Source organism: Girardinichthys multiradiatus, chromosome 9 (assembly GCF_021462225.1).
Source record: "Girardinichthys multiradiatus isolate DD_20200921_A chromosome 9, DD_fGirMul_XY1, whole genome shotgun sequence".
Lineage (NCBI taxonomy): Eukaryota > Metazoa > Chordata > Actinopteri > Cyprinodontiformes > Goodeidae > Girardinichthys > Girardinichthys multiradiatus.
This window is the reverse complement of record NC_061802.1, coordinates 46,996,104-47,008,512: the sequence shown is the minus strand read 5'-3', so window position 1 is coordinate 47,008,512 and position 12,409 is coordinate 46,996,104. Positions and strand designations below refer to the sequence as shown.

At 39.4% G+C, this 12,409-nt stretch overlaps 1 protein-coding gene across 4 annotated transcripts in view; it reads right to left on the bottom strand.

Annotated features, from left to right (window-relative positions):
* The window catches only part of LOC124873822 (leucine-rich repeat-containing protein 24-like), a 36,802-nt gene extending 24,651 nt beyond the window's left edge, over positions 1 to 12,151 (bottom strand). For 2 of the 4 annotated variants that reach the window (XM_047374800.1, XM_047374805.1), the window contains exon 1: positions 11,915 to 12,150. The gene's annotated coding sequence lies outside the window, so the exon portion shown is untranslated. Of the gene's footprint in view, positions 1 to 11,914 lie in introns of all 4 variants that reach the window. The other 2 variants (XM_047374802.1, XM_047374801.1) reach the window with 2 other exon arrangements.
* Positions 12,152 to 12,409: the final 258 nt, after the last annotated feature.

Sequence of the window (12,409 nt, the reverse complement as noted above, 5' to 3'; positions counted from 1 at the left end):
GTACCTGACTGTTGTGAAGAGCCTTGAGACGACATGTGTTGTAAATTGGCGCTATATAAATAAAACTGAATTGAATTGAATTGAAGGAGAAAAAGAACAAAGCAAGACATAATTTGTACCTTTCCTTTCCTTTCTTTTATCACATTTTCAGTCCTACTCCAAATATTCCATTATGTTTTGTTGTATGTGTCTTTGCTAACAGAATTTCAGCCACATAATGAGTCGAACAAGGCTGGGCCTTTTTTAACCTATGATTGTAAAATTTAGATCTAATCTTTGTTCTGTTTTCAGCAGGGACGGCTACTATGTGTGTCATCCTGAAAAAAGGGTGGGGGGCTGGTGCCTATCTCCAGCAGGTACTGGTCAAGAGCCGAGATACACCCTGGATGAGTCATCAGGCCATCACAGGACAACACAGACACACACAAAAAAACTTAATGTATACTCTTGGACTGTGGGAGGAAGCTGGATTACCCTGAGAACCCACACAGGCACGGATAAAACATGCAAATTCTTGGCTGGGATTCCTTTGTTAGGAATAACCTTTCTTATTACTTATAGATGAGCTTTAACACACACACACACCATAATGATAAAGTATATAGGCTAATGTTTTCTCTTTTGTTAGGATATGGATAGGAATCCTCACTTATGCACATTATGAGGACAAATGACCTACGGTTTGACATAAAGTTTAGGACATTGGGTTTGATTGTGGAACGCTCTGTAACCAGGGTGTTTAGATTGTTGCAGCTACACTAAGACTGAGGATTGGACACCTGCTAATGCACACTCTATCAGATAGACACCAGAATGGTGCCACATAGTCTACTGATAAACACTGAGGGAGTGTACAGGGGTTGGACAATGAAACTGAAACACCTGTCATTTTAGTGTGGGAGGTTTCAAGGCTAAATTGGACCAGCCTGGTAGCCAGTCTTCATTGATTGCACATTGCACCAGTAAGAGCAGAGTGTGAAGGTTCAATTAGCAGGGTAAGAGCACAGTTTTGCTCAAAATATTGAAATGCACACAACATTGTGGGTGACATACCAGAGTTCAAAAGAGGACAAATTGTTGGTGCACGTCTTGCTGGCGCATCTGTGAACAAGACAGCAAGTCTTTGGGATGTATCAAGAGCCACGGTATCCAGGGTAATGTCAGCATACCACCAAGAAGGACGAACCACATCCAACAGGATTAACTGTGGACCCAAGAGGAAGCTGTCTGAAAGGGATGTTCGGGTGCTAACCCGGATTGTATCCAAAAAACAAAACCACACCTGCCCAAATCACAGCAGAATTAAATGTGCACCTCAACTCTCCTGTTTCCACCAGAACTGTCCGTCGGGAGCTCCACAGGGTCAATATACACGGCCGGGCTGCTATAGCCAATTGTTCAGAGAGTTACGGTGTGGAGAAGCCTCAAAGAAGCGTACCACCCAGACTGTTGCATGCCCAGAGTGAAGCATGGGGGTGGATCAGTGATGGTTTGGGCTGCCATATTATGGCATTCCCTTGGCCCAATACTTGTGCTAGATGGGCGCGTCACTGCCAAAGACTACTGAATCATTCTTGAGGACCATGTGCATCCAATGGTTCAAACATTGGATCCTGAAGGCGGTGCCGTGTATCAGGATGACAATGCACCAATACACACAGCAAGACTGGTGAAAGATTGGTTTGATGAACATGAAAGTGAAGTTGAACATCTCCCATGGCCTGCACAGTCACCAGATCTAAATATTATTGAGCCACTTTGGGGTGTTTTGGAGGAGCGAGTCAGGAAACGTTTTCCTCCACCAGTATCACGTAGTGACCTGACCACTATCCTGCAAGAAAAATGGCTTAAAATCCCTCTGACCTCTGTGCAGGACTTGTATATGTCATTCCCAAGACGAATTGACGCTGTATTGGCCGCAAAAAGAGCCCCTACACCATACTAATAAATTATTGTGGTCTAAAACCAGATGTTTCAGTTTCATTGTCCAACCCCTGTACATCCCTTGTGCGGGAGTACCAGATATAAAACTACATGTGACCTTCCTTTGGGGCTATTTGTCACTTTGATCACCAGGCAGATCCAGGACGGGAACCTCAGCGCTGATCACTGTAACCGTTCCTCTGCCTTATTTAGATTAAAAGTGTTAAAAGTATAGTTCTGTTTGAGAGTCATCCCTTTAAGAGAAAGTATTGTAGACAGTGGGGTCGCTCCTGGGGAAAAGATTTTGGGGAGGCTCCAAGCCGTCTGACCGCCAACAGGGTGCGGTAGCTCGGACACCTCCTTAACTGCCATGCAGCCCTAAAAATGGTCTGAATATCAGTTATTACTCTGTTACTGTTTGGGTTTTTTAATTCATTTTATTTTCTTTTAACTATTTTTTTTTTTACTGAGAACATAGGTTGTAAGAAATTATTGTTTGAATATTTATGATTTCCTGCTGCTGTTTGGCTTATTTTGGTTTGGTTTTCATGCAAACTTTAAAGAATGATGCTGACAATCGTGAATCTCTCCTGTATGAAGAGAAAATAGACTCAATATATGCTTCGTCTGTAATAATACATTTGTAAGCCGTGTAAACCTGTTTGTGTGTAAATTTGGGAACTTGTATGTGTAAAACATGATTTGTAAACCCATAAAAGGATTCGGTGTGCAACGTCTGGTATTTGCAAATGTGTGCTCTAGTTTCTGATTCACATGCTGAGGTGTGAGTTCCATGACAGCCCACTTATAGATGATCAGATGGTGCTGCTCTGAGAACACACTGACCTTCTCCAACCATCAGAGTCCAGTGGCAGGGATATTTACTTGCATACAGTACAGTATGTGGAAACATTTCTTGTAACAAATTAGATACAATGTAGTTTTTCATTAAATTTATCAAATCACCTTGCTGCTTCTATCTGCTTGTCAGCATTTTGGTCCAATACCATTAACCAACATTACCTGCCTATTTGTTTAAAGTCAATAAAAAACAAAAAACATACCAATAATAACTGCTTGAGGGAAAAAAGCAGAAACAATTCCATAGCTCTGTATATACTACATGGAAGAACAAAGTGACAAAAACATTTTGCAAGTGAACTTTAATATACATCCTTACACATAACAAAGATTGGAGAATTTTTATGAGTGCTCCTATATCTTGGAATATTTAGTAAAATAGCCAGGGCAACATTTAGAAGTCTGGTTCATGCTTCAGGTATCTTGCATTGCCACCTTTAGGAGCACACATCTGTCATTATGTCAGATAATGGTGAAAAATGAACAGTTCGTATCAAAAGTTATAACTTCTGAATTGTATTCAATTAACAACAAGCACCATGAAGCATTCAAACAAGGCCAAAGCAAGTCTCTACTGATTTTAGACACTCCATCATATCTGCTACCAGAGCAGGATAACCATTGTAATGGCTTGGAAGGTGTAAGCGCTCATTGTAGGTGGATGAGGTAGGCAGGGGCCGTGGTTCGGGGGACAGCACCACTTCAAGTTTGAGGTCTTTGCATGGAACCTCCCAGCCGACCCAAAATCTCATCAGCTGCCGCAGACTGCCTGAAGAATTTAGAAAGTATGAATACATTTATTTTTGAAATTGTATAGTGTTTTTTTTCTGTAGAAATGATCCAATGACAAACTTGTCTGTGAGAGAATTAATATTACTGCATCTAAAACTTGCTTGAATTTATGAAACAAATGTAGGAATTTCTCTTTATGGCAAATATGTATCCACTTTATTTTCTTTTCAAGGAAGTAATTATTTTTTATTGGTGTTAAATTGTATAAAATGTTTGTATTTCAAGAAGTATGTGTTTATTAATTGGCAATTTCATTTTCAGTATTAACTACAGTCCTGTAAAAATCGTTACCATGTACACTGATATACCAGCAGTCAGGCATCAACAAAGAAGAACATCAGTCTTGCCCTTGGTTGGATATAATATTTCTTTGTTGTAGGACATTGGATCCTTTTGGCCCTGAGAAATTGGGATTTTACGGAGATCCTTCAGATACAAAAGCAGTTTAATACAAACATTTTGGAGGCTGCGTGGTCAACATAGGGTTTTTATGTTTATTGAGTGGCTGTGAAAGCTAGCTTTCCTTTTTTCACCAAGCATTGCATTTCAACTACACGAAACACAGTCACTTTACCTAATTTAGCTGGCAGTCCTTTATGTTTCGAACTGTCTGTGAAGTGGTGTAAAATGATTGGCTGAGAAGCAATTTCATAAATTATGCTGGTATGTGTTGTATGTCATTTATCAATCTTAGAAAAACATTGAGAAACATTTGTCCAATTCCAAGGACACACTTTACCTTCAACAGACTGACAGAAGAACCCTGACACCTGGACATTTTCTGATTCTAAGTCATCGCTGTCCTCTCATCAGTTTCCCTCACCTGAGACCAAATGATTGACTGTAATTGTAGAAATGTATAAGTAGTTATATAAAAAAATATATATATTTATAGTACAAACACCCTATGGGATACATCTCTGTAATGTTCATCATTCTGTAAGTGCACCTGGGTTGTAATTACCAGTTCACTCTCTCTGGGGAAAAGGACTGGCACAACATCGGGTCCGGAGGTAATCGGTGACCAGATGCCAGTTTCTTTTATTCCCTTTTTCAGGTGCTTTATTTGCAAACTGAGTCGAGGGAGGGCCTGTAAATTTTAACTTCATTAATGTTATGTTCATTAGCTTTCACAAAACATTACTTGCTTCTGAAGTATGCTACAACATTGGTTACTGAAGCTAGCTGGCTCAATTTGATGAAATAAGTTAAGAAACCATTCAAACAAAAGACATGGAGAAATATATATTACAGCATGAGTAAGGAGCTGCTGTAAGAGGAGTAGCTCATTTGTTTTCTTGGTGGGTACAGGGAAATACCACTCCATACACAGACTGGACAACCTTGACCTCTCTTCCTCTGTTATTTTTTCTTTTAGCAGCTGAAAGACACAATTATTATTGCATTTCAGAATTGAATCAAAATAGCTGGAATTCATTTTTGAAACTTGGGTCACATTAAAAAAAAAAAGTGCAAATATATTTTATTTACTGTGCTTTCAAGACCAATGGTCTCCCGTTGGTCAATATCAGTGACATATCAGTGTCCTCTAGAGACTGGACCCATTTTGTCAAAAGCTCCTGATGATCGGAATACAAACAGGCAAGAAACAAATCAGTAAAAGAACAAAACATTGATACCTGTCACAGCATTCACTGGCATAAGGAAGCACTGACTTTAAGAAGTCCCTCTGGCAAATAGGGCAACTCTGTACATACCAAAAGAAAAATGTCATAACTAGTACAAATCCCAACACAAAATAATTTATTTGCAGGTATGCTACAAACATAAAAAAAATACCTGAAACAATGAACTGCATGCAAAATATGCCACAGAACATGTTCATCTTTGTACATTGTGGACATTGTGTTATTGTCCATATTGTGTAGAAATACCTCTCTTTTTCCCAAATCTTCCATTGTGTCTTCCTGCTCCCCCATGGCATCTTCACCATCTTCATGAGCCTCTGCAGGCTCAGTCTCTGTTTAAATTATAAAAGACAGATTTAGTGATTGTCCGTTAAAAACAAATAAAAATATTAGCAAGCTTTTATATATTATAAATATTCAAACCCTGATCTGACAAGGAGTGCACAAACCAGGTAGTTAACAATAACATTTACCAGACATTATGGAAAGAGGCCTGGGAAAGGTCATGTAAACAATGGTAAACATAAAAACGTTTAGATAAAAAAATTACATTAGACATGGGTTGGCATTTTCCAGCATGCAGTGCCAGTATTTGTAGTGGCATGGTGCTGTTGCATGTGAAACAGGGCACCTGAGGAATTGTGGTAAATTGTTCAGCATCAAAAGGAAACGGCTCTGTGTCAATTTCCTCCTGAAGGGGCACCAAGAAGAGCACTATTTTGTCATTATTTGATGCAGACTGAAGTTCCTGGCCACTGTAACCCTCTGCATCCATGGGTATGAGAAGACAGCTTTCTTTGACCTCCAACTGACAACAAATAAATAAATAAACAAAATAACCATATAAAACTGCATTGGTCTAACATCAGCATGTAATGTCAAAGAACAGACAAAACAGTCTATTTAAAAAGTAATCATTTCAACCTGATGCTTTGTAGAACATCCATCTTCCATTGAGTTGTTTGAGTTTTATAAACTCTTTCACCTGTCTGACAATTTGTTACAGAAGTAAACCTTGAATTTTAACTATAAATGCAATTGCAGAAAAATACAGATATTTTTAAGGTATGCCATAAAAGTGATATACTGTATGCTCTCACATTTTTAGAAATGTTTAATGCCATCTTCTCATGAGACAGTATCTCTCTCCCTCTACGTCACAAATGTGTTTGAGTACACCAATGCAATACAAATCATATATAACATTATGAGAACATATATAATCATTGTTAATCATTGTGATTGAAAACCTCTTCGTGTTTGGCTTCTTCTGAGTCAGCCAACACACTTTTTCCTAATCCAGCTGGGCTAAAACAAGTTCCTCTGAAGCTCTAGGGGTGAGGTTGGTGGGGCCTGGCAGGACATCTATGATGAGGTTTGTGCTTTTTTTGGGACAACTGGGGCTGATGGTCCTGCCTTTGCCTTTTTTGACCTCTGACTTATTAAAAGTTTTGGAAATTGACTTTGAAAATACAGGGAAGAATACTGGTTTGAGACAAGATATCATTAAGACAAAACCTTATAAAATGACCAAATACCAACAAAGTCATGATAAACATTAAGATAACATAAAATAGGCGAATACTTGTAACAAACTTAATTTTCAAATTTAGCATGAAAACTGTCAAACCTTACCTTTTTAAAGCTGAGTTAACTCTTGTTTTTGAAGTTGGGGCGTAAAGTGTTTGCTGTGCTGTTTTGGACAACAGATGAACTTGATGATGGTGCAGAAGAGGTATCTAAATTGCGACCAATGTCCTTTGTCAGAGCAGACACAATGGCCTGAGCTATATTTCTCATAATTTGCTGTTGAGACAACAAATAAATTCCAAATTTGTTAAACCACTCAAAACCAGAATTACAGTCAAAATAGTTTAGGGACCATGCATGAAGTACAACAGTAAAATGTTTTCAACTGTCTGAAACATGATTGAATTGTTCCCCACTTTACTGACTGTATAACAAGTTTAACTTCAGGCACTACACAATGATGAAAATGCTCAGCCAAAAGAAATATTAAATTAGTTTAGCTACCATAGACCTTAGCTGGTGCTAACAGAGAAATGTGTGGAGGAGGCTCAGGCTTTACCAATCTAGCCCACGTTACCTGAAATTATCTAAAAGTACTGGCTGTCTCATTAAAATCGAAGTGCACAGCGAGTAGGTTTAACTTATACTTACTTCTGAGGGTAGACCACCTGGATACCCCCGCCATTAGTCTTCTTGGCTTGATCTGATTTTTTTCTATCTGGGATTGATTGCCTATTTTTCCCAGCCAATGAACCATTTCACCGCCTAGTGGTCGTTTCTTTTAACCATATAATTACACGTGCACGATTAATAAATTGATACATGTCTACATAAACAATTTAGAATATTAAAAAGTAAATGTGGGTGTCTGTGTTATAACTAAGGGCTACTTGTATTTGTAAAACATACAAGTGCTTACAAGGTGTGCTTCTGCTACTAAGGCAGAAGAATAGAGGGAAATAATGCTAGATTCCAAAGGCAATTCAAATGACCCAGCTTTCCACCAACATTTAAACGCACCATGTGTGCACGGATCTGTGAGGCTCCCGAAGCGTGAAATGAGTCTCAAAAACCTGGGCGCTTGTAAACTGATCTGTGCGTAACTGCAGTTTTGTCCGAGTGTATCAGGTGAGTCATGCACACGTATTTAACAATTTGTATTAGTTCGAGTAGTGTGTGTTATTTTATTTTGAACTCGTAATTTTTTAATACTTATATGAGCATTTGGGCACACATTTGCAAATACCAGAGGTTACGCACAAAATGCTTTTAAGTGTAACAAATACAAGTACCCAAATTTACACACAAATAGGTTAACACAACTTACAAATCTATTATTACAGATAAAAACATATATTGAGTCTGTTTTCTCTCCATACATGCTGATCTTCTTAAAGGTGACCTATTATACTTCCTTTTAAACATTTGGGATAGGTCTGTGAGCCATACAAAACATGTTAATTAAATTTTTCGCACAATATCATTCTCAGATATCTCTCAGAGGTTCCACCTCCTCAGTTCCCCATTTCAGAATGAGCTGTTTTAGGGCTCTGTCACTTTTATGCAAATTAATTGTATCTGGTCACGCCCCCAACCAGCACTTCTACACGTGAAACCAAGACGCAACAATAAGTACTTACATTTCTGTCATCTGCAGATTTGTCACAAATAGTAGGGATTAAATTTTTTTTTGTCTAATTGGCAAAACATAGTCGCATGTACTTGACTCCACGGATGTCCCAGCAAAACTCAATTTTTATGACCGCGTATGTGGTGCCACACAATAAACTGCTCAGTGACAAAAGTCTCCACATCAAATATTTTTATATGTGACACACTGCTCTGAGCAGCCAGTAGAGAAGACGCGCAGCGTAAAAGCCACTCTTTGCCTCGCACTGAGAGGTGTATTCCTCTTCTTCGTTCCTAGTGTGGTTTAAGGGCCTTTATCACCACCTTCTTTTCTTTATGTTTTTCCAAAGCTACACGGCAAATTAGTTCTGCCTCCGCGTTCGATGAAGCTATGGCTGAAAGTGTGGTAAATGTAGGAATTTGTTACCAGAAGAACCAGATAGAGAAAATTGGTAAAGCCGTGGACAGTGCGCGCAGAGTCCACATTGCTCACAGTACGCCCAACTATGGTCTGCCCTTTAGTCTTTCTGCAACTCCTGATGTGTACTGATGTGAGTTCTCAAAGCAGTCTGTGGTGAAATGATTCGCGCAAACTAGTACTGTTTAGGCAATGTGGCTGGAACATTGCCCTCACAAATCTCTGTTATCTGACAGCAGAAGAATGTGCATGGACACATGAAATATTTCAATATTGTAATATTTTATTCTTTGTAATTTCAATAATTATGACTTACAGATTATGAAATCCCAAAATCCAGTGTCTCAGAAAATTAGAATATTGCAGAGGTGTCTGCTGAGGTGTAATGAAAGCCTAGGTTGCTTTGATAGCAACCTTCACGTCATCTGCATTGTGGTCTGGTGTCTCCCCCTCTTCCTCTCGACAATACTCGGTTTCAGGTTAGGCCATTTTGCTGCCTATTTAAGCACAGTAACACCATGGTCATTGAACCAGCTTTTGGTATCTTTGGCAGTGTGGGTCGGTACCAAGTCCTGTTGGAAATTGAAATCAGTATCTCCATACAGCTTGTCAGCAGAAGGAAGCATGACATGCTCTAAAATTTCTTGATGGACAGCTGTGTTGACTCTGTACTTCAGAAAACACAGTGGACCAACACCTGCAGATGACATGGACTGTGGAAACTTCATACTGGACTTTAAGGAACGTGGATTCTGAGCCTCCCCACTCTTGCATTTTGTTTAACAATCCACTATGGCTGCGGTTATGCCTGATGCTGGTGCACCTTTTCCTACCACACTTTTTCCTTCCACTCAACTTTCTCTGAATATGCTTGAAAACAGCTCTCTGAACAAACAGCCTCTTTAGGAATGACATTTTGTGGCCTACCCTCCTTGTGGAGTTGTCAGTGACTGTCTTCTGGACATCTGTCTAGTCAGCAGTCTTCCCCATAATTGTGTAGCCAACTGACCCAGAGTGAGAGACCATTTAGAGGCTCAGGAAACATTTGCAGGGATTTTGAGTTAATTAGCTGATTAGGGTGTGAGACCATATTTACCTTTTTCTGAATATTTTAATTTTCTGCGACACTGAATTTTGGGGCTTTCATTATCTGTAAGCAATTATCATCAAAATTACAAGAAATAGAGGCTCAATCATGGCTGTAGCTACCATTGAGACCACCGATGTCTGAACCTCAGTATATTTGTGCTGTGTATAAAATTCTCTGAGTAGCTCCACCAGGTTACTGTAGGAGGCACTACAACTGTGTAAGGCAGCCAAACCCAATGTTTACGAAGAAGAGAGCAGCTTTGCATACCCTACTGCTAAATTAAAGACCAGAAGAAGAACAGTGCAGCTGACGGTGAAAAATAACAGAGGTAGTCAGTCATTTTCTACTACTTCTTCCATAGTGGGTCGCGGGGAAGCTGGTGGATCTCCATCAGTCTATAGGCGAGAGGAGGGGTACACCCTGGACAGGTCGCCAGTCCATCGCAGGGCAACACACAAACAACCATGCACACACTCATTCATACAACTAAGGGCAATTTAGAGTGACCAATTAACCTAACAGGCATGTCTTTGGACTGTGGGAGGAAGCCGGAGAACCTGGGAGAACATGCAAACTCCATGCAGAAAGACCCCCATCCGGGAGCTGAACCCAGGCAACAGTGCTACCAACTGCTCCACCATGCAGCCCCCATAGTTCACTAGTCTTCACCCTTCATAACACTGTTTAAGTTTAGTTAGAATAGTTACCGCCCATTGACAACGATGTTTGATTTGTGTGGCTGCATTTTTGTGAGCAGCTTTGATAGACTAATAATGTTTCTATTTTAAGAGTGAATGTTTCCATCCATTAAATTAAGACAAAGTTTTTTTTTCTTTTTTTTAAGTTTGACTTTTTTACTGGTTTTATAAATGAGCAGGGATCCTTTGTTTATTTAATCCAGATGATAAAAAGGGATTAAATAGATGTCTGCTGTCCATCCGCTCCAAACAGGATGCGTTTCTGAGACCAATGTCCCTGTGTGGTTCAAAACAACATAAAACTGACTGCCTTTATTCCATTCACTGTAGACTACTACTGACCACAGATAGATGTGTTATTACAGTGATATCCAGGCTAAATTTGACCGCAAAGAATACAATGCAAAATTAGTTTCACTATTAAATGTGTGTATTATTTAATAAAGCACACTTTATGTTTGAAATATTTCAAAGTCAAATCTAAAATGAATTCAGACTTAAAGACAGACTAAGGCAGGTTGATAATAATGTTTTTGATTTGTCAGGAGAGACAGGTGAGAATGTGAGAACAGAGAGAAGAAGTATGCTCAGATCTTGTGTTTTGAATGTGTTAGTCGAGTGTGAACAATCAACATTCATATAAACTAATTTATGTCATTTCAGTGAGTCATCATAGTGAGTCCCTGTTGCTTCAGATGATGTTGTTGCTCCACACACACACACACACACACACACACACACACACAAATACATGACACATTAAAGTCACTTACGTTTTAAATGAATGCTTCTATTTTAATTAAGTTCTGGTCTTCACTGTAACTGATGTGCATGGGGATTTTTAAAGTCTGGTTACGGCCCTGGGCTTGATATACATTCACTCTATGAGTAATGAATTAGTTTTACTCTTTGAAAATGATGGACAACTAATATTAACCTTTTTTTTTTTTTTTTTACGACATTTCATTTTTTAAGCTACACTTGTATTACTGTCTAATGTAACTGAGTCTCCACGGAAATCACAGACAGAATTAGGCATGAACTGATTGTTTGGGCCTAGTCTTTGTCTCTTCTTGGGGGCGGACATTCTGCCGCTGATTAACAAACATCTCTGGCATCACATGAATGTAGTAGATATAAACCGACATGAAGCCAAACGTGTTTTTCATTCGTAATGAGTACAGCCCCAGCATACACAGAGATCCAACTCTGCTACAGGCCACAGAACCACCGGATCAGAGTGATCAGGTCCGGGCTTCAGGAGCACAGTGATGGATCTGGAAGATGGAGATAAACAGACTGCACAGCGACTCATTGGATTTACCTGATCAGGCCCGACAGGAGCGATGCTGCGGTGCTCCGCCACTAAGGCTGATATGTGCAGGTGAAGAAGAGGGAACAGACTCAGATGGTTCTGTTAAATCCCATCATCCGGCTGGGTTTTCAGCTTCTCTTCCAGCGCACCTCCCATCTAGTGGGAGCAGACTTTGCGGCTGCCCCTCCCCCACTTTACCGTACAAACCTCTATAACCCTGATTGTCATTTCCTCTGGATAAGATTTTCATCTCAGTTTTTTCTATTCAGGGTGCAAATTATGGGATAGACTCCCTCTCCCGGGCAATATAGGCGTAGACTCCCTAAAAACTATATATGAGCGGCTGGAGCTCTTCATTTAAATATGTAAGAAATCTCTTACATGTAACAGAAAAGAAAATGACTCAATAAATACTTTTAAAGTGTTTTTTTGTTTTTTGTTTTAAGACACAAAGACAACTTTTGGGTGTCATCTTACCATCGTGGTATGTCAAAAAATAATATA